This window comes from Hypomesus nipponensis, chromosome 17, assembly GCF_054491055.1.
Source record: "Hypomesus nipponensis isolate SF chromosome 17, ASM5449105v1, whole genome shotgun sequence".
Lineage (NCBI taxonomy): Eukaryota > Metazoa > Chordata > Actinopteri > Osmeriformes > Osmeridae > Hypomesus > Hypomesus nipponensis.
The window spans coordinates 390,001-395,000 of record NC_140377.1 but is presented as its reverse complement, the minus strand read 5'-3'; positions in this window follow the sequence as shown (position 1 = coordinate 395,000).

Genomic DNA, 5,000 nt, shown 5'->3' with positions numbered 1-5,000 from the left:
TCTGTGTGTGTCTGTGTTGGTCTGTGTGTGTCTGTATGTGTCTGTGTGTGTCTGTGTTGGTCTGTGTGTGTCTGTGAGTTTTTGTAAAATACACTGATTTCATGTTCTTCACTTGTGTTGTATACTGTTTCCATAGTGACCACTTCTGAAGGCCCTCTCAGTTTGACTTTGACCTTTTGTGTTCGAACAGACACACTCCCACACACAGTGTTGATGAAAGCTGCTCTTAGTGTATTGCAAATGAGTGTGTGTGCGTGAGTGTGTGCATGCATGCATCACATTTCTGTGTGTTGTCATTGATCAAACGTGTATTACTGGCAGTGAGACGGGGCATCTCTCTCTCTCTCTCTCTCTCTCTCTCTCTCTCTCTCTCTCTCTCTCTCTCTCTCTCTCTCTCTGTCTCTCTCTCTCTCTCTCTCTCTCTCTCTCTCTCTCTCTCTCTCTGTCTTTGTCTTCCTCTCTCTCTCTGTCTCTCCCTCCCTCTCTCTTTCTGTCTCTCCCTCCCTCTCTCTCTCTGTCTTTCCCTCCCTCTCTCTCTCTCTGTCTCTGTCTCTCCTTTTCTCTTTGTATGTTTGTGTGTGTCAATGTGTGTGTGTTTGCAGGGGGGTTATATGTAATGACTCAATTGTCACTTTCTTCTCGTCACTGTTGTCCTGGGGGAAGAACACATTAGTTAGAGAGAGGGAGATGTAGTACAGAGAGAATGATAGAGGGAGATGTAGTAGAGAGAGGGAAAATAATGTCCCATTTTTCATGTGAACAGAAACACTGTAGTTGAGACTTTACGTTTCAAAACTGAGACGTTTTACTAAATCGCGGCCCATAGTCTGTGTGTGTGTGTGTGTGTGTGTATGAGTGTGTGTGTGTGAGAGAGAGAGGCAGTCAGTAAAGCTCTGTTGTGACTGTCTGAAGTGACTGTTTTAGCTACAGGTGATGATAGCTTGTTCCTGGAGGAGATAAACTAACATCTGATCCAACAAATCTTTCTTACTGTAAGTGCTGGTGTACTGCCGGAACAAGTGCGTCTTTAGCATTTCTTGAAGGTGGAGGAACAGTCATACAGTTTGTGTGTGTGTGAATGTGTGTGTGTACGTCCATCTATCTGGATGTGTGTGTGCATGTCCAAGTGTGTGTGTGTACCCTGCCAGGCTGTCATCCCACCAAGCGCCTGGTTAATATGAACCCCTGTCCTTCCTGGCTGTCTCCTACCACTGGTTCCAGGGCTCTGGTTGCTATGGCCCGCAACCCTTATCCCCTTTCAGTAACCTCCGTCACCGCGGTGACGCTTCCTGCATGTCCAGCTTGTTTACCTCCAGCACGGTTCTGAAGGCTGGACCTGATGTGTGTGTGTGTGTGCGTGTGTGCGTCATATGTGTTACTTATTCATAAGTATGAAACAAAAACATAGCAGGAGAAACAATGTACAAGGCATGATGAGTGTGTTTCCATGTCTAAAGGCCTTTCCAGCCTCTGCTCTGCTCAGGGAGTCTGGAGTCTGGAGGCTGGAGGCCCACTGGTACCAGGGATGTATACACCTGATTACACTCAGCTCTGGCGTGGGTGTTTGCGTGTGTGTTTGCGTGGGTGTTCCTGGTAAATGTTTGTCATCTTTTGGGATTAAGCAGGATATCAAACCTAATATTCTCACCTTCACTCCACTGAGTGTGTGTGTGTGTGTGTGTGTGTGTGTGAGTGTGTGAGTGTGTGAGACTCGTGACTTGGGGTCGGTCCAGATGTCCATATGTTAGCAGGCAGGGCCATCTGGTAGATCAAGACGCAATGAGTCGACATTGACCTTCTGTGTGTGTGTGTGTGTGTGTGTGTGTGTGTGTGTGTTTATGTACGTGGTTGGTTTGATTTTTGACAGTCAATTTCAATTTCAGTCAATACTGAAATGTCAGTATATGTTAGATTAAGGGCAGAGAGATGGAAGATAGACAGACACACTGGACATTTTCTCTTATTCTTCCCATGACGGTGATGAACTGCAGAGTAATCTGATTGCTCACCAGGGTGTTATTGACTGTGTCGCTGGTAGATTAACCTATAATAGAGCCTATGGTTCTTTCAGAGGACCGTAGCTGTAGATAGCTGGTGCTTTCCTGTGAGAGTGCGAGCTGTGCTCGTGGAGCACTGTGTGACTGACAGGAACTCCAGTGGTGGAGGGGGTGAGGATTAGCATATCCTGCTACAGTTCTGCTCTCTGCTTCTGCCTGGTCAACTGCTCTCTACTGCTGCCTGGTCAACTGCTCTCTACTGCTGCCTGGTCAACTGCTCTCTACTGCTGCCTGGTCAACTGCTCTCTACTGCTGCCTGGTCAACTGCTCTCTACTGCTGCCTGGTCAACTGCTCTCTACTGCTGCCTGGTCAACTGCTCTCTACTGCTGGCTGGTCAACTGCTCTCTACTGCTGCCTGGTCAACTGCTCTCTACTGCTGCCTGGTCAACTGCTCTCTACTGCTGCCTGGTCAACTGCTCTCTACTGCTGCCTGGTCAACTGCTCTCTACTGCTGGCTGGTCAACTGCTCTCTACTGCTGCCTGGTCAACTGCTCTCTACTGCTGCCTGGTCAACTGCTCTCTACTGCTGCCTGGTCAACTGCTCTCTACTGCTGCCTGGTCAACTGCTCTCTACTGCTGCCTGGTCAACTGCTCTCTACTGCTGCCTGGTCAACTGCTCTCTACTGCTGCCTGGTCAACTGCTCTCTACTGCTGCCTGGTCAACTGCTCTCTACTGCTGCCTGGTCAACTGCTCTCAACACAGATAAATCTTTCTCTATTTCTGTGCATTTCCAATCACGTCATGCATATGCACTCTCTCTCTCTCTCTCTCTCTCTCTCTCTCTCTCTCTCACTGGAATCTTCTGCTTGCACCAGGTTACTAAGCAACCAGAACCCTGTTGAGACTGTGTCAGCAATAAAGAGACAGATGGAGAGAGAGAGAATAACAGAGAAATAAAAAGGGATACAATAATTATACCAATTAAGTGATGTAAACAACTATGGACTACCTTTCACACATGCTGTGTCAAAACAACTTTCACATCACCTGCCTGTCTGTCTGTCTGTCTGTCTGTCTGTCTGTCTGTCTGTCTGTCTGTCTGCCTGTCTGCCTGTCTGTCTGTCTGTCTGCCTGTCTGCCTGTCTGTCTGTCTGTCTGTCTGTCTGTCTGTCTGTCTGTCTGTCTGTCTGTCTGTCTGCCTGTCTGCCTGTCTGTCTGCCTGTCTGCCTGTCTGTCTGTCTGTCTGTCTGCCTGTCTGTCTGTCTGTCTGTCTGTCTGCCTGTCTGCCTGTCTGTCTGTCTGTCTGTCTGTCTGTCTGTCTGTCTGCCTGTCTCTCTGTCTCTCTGTCTGTCTGTCTGTCTGCCTGTGTCTGTCTGTAATTGTGTGGATATTCTCCTGTATTCACCTGCCGCTGGTTCTTTGGAACTGAGAGTGATTCTCTCGAGCTGTTACCACAATCACTCTGCCTGCCTGCCTGTGTGAGAGAGTGTGTTAGTGTGTGTGTATGGTTTAGGTTTGAGGGCCAACCCCTCGAGGTGCTGCTCTATTCCTGGAAAGCTTCGGTCACCCCATACGTTACACACACACACACACACACACACACTGTACTGTCACCTTGGGACACATGCTCTATAAACTCCCCTTGTAGTGCCCTTCACTTGCTCTTGAGAAAGCACACGTACACACACATACACACATGCACACACATACACACGTGCACACACATACACACATGCACACACATACACACGTGCACACACATACACACATGCACACACATACACACGCGACAGCTACCCAGGTTTTTGTGTTTACGTTTCAACCAACACCGAGCAGAGTTTCCAGAACAGCAGCTCTGTGTCTCCAGCCAGGAGGAACACACAGCTGACAGCTCTGCATGGCAGCAGGAGGGGGGAGTACACAGCTGACAGCTCTGCATGGCAGCAGGAGGGGGGAGTACACAGCTGACAGCTCTGCATGGCAGCAGGAGGGGGGAGTACACAGCTGACAGCTCTGCATGGCAGCAGGAGGGGGGAGTACACAGCTGACAGCTCTGCATGGCAGCAGGAGGGGGGAGTACACAGCTGACAGCTCTGCATGGCAGCAGGAGGGGGGAGTACACAGCTGACAGCTCTGCATGGCAGCAGGAGGGGGGAGTACACAGCTGACAGCTCTGCATGGCAGCAGGAGGGGGGAGTACACAGCTGACAGCTCTGCATGGCAGCAGGAGGGGGGAGTACACAGCTGACAGCTCTGCATGGCAGCAGGAGGGGGGAGTACACAGCTGACAGCTCTGCATGGCAGCAGGAGGGGGGAGTACACAGCTGACAGCTCTGCATGGCAGCAGGAGGGGGGAGTGGGCGGGGTCTCAGACTCCTCCCAGAGACTCTGCATGGCAGCAGGAGGGGGGAGTGGGCGGGGTCTCAGACTCCTCCCAGAGACTCTGCATGGCAGCAGGAGGGGGGAGTGGGCGGGGTCTCAGACTCCTCCCAGAGACTCTGCATGGCAGCAGGAGGGGGGAGTGGGCGGGGTCTCAGACTCCTCCCAGAGACTCTGCATGGCAGCAGGAGGGGGGAGTGGGCGGGGTCTCAGACTCCTCCCAGAGACTCTGCATGGCAGCAGGAGGGGGGAGTGGGCGGGGTCTCAGACTCCTCCCAGAGACTCTGCATGGCAGCAGGAGGGGGGAGTGGGCGGGGTCTCAGACTCCTCCCAGAGACTCTGCATGGCAGCAGGAGGGGGGAGTGGGCGGGGTCTCCGACTCCTCCCAGAGACTCTGCATGGCAGCAGGAGGGGGGAGTGGGCGGGGTCTCAGACTCCTCCCAGAGTCTCTGCATGGCAGCAGGAGGGGGGAGTGGGCGGGGTCTCTGACTCCTCCCAGAGACTCTGCATGGCAGGGTGGAAGGGAGGAGGGGAGGGGGGTAGAGAGGGAGGGAGGAGGGGAGGGGGGGACATGTTGATTTATGTTATTTTTCCAAGTCTCCTGATCCTTAGGGAAGTCCTG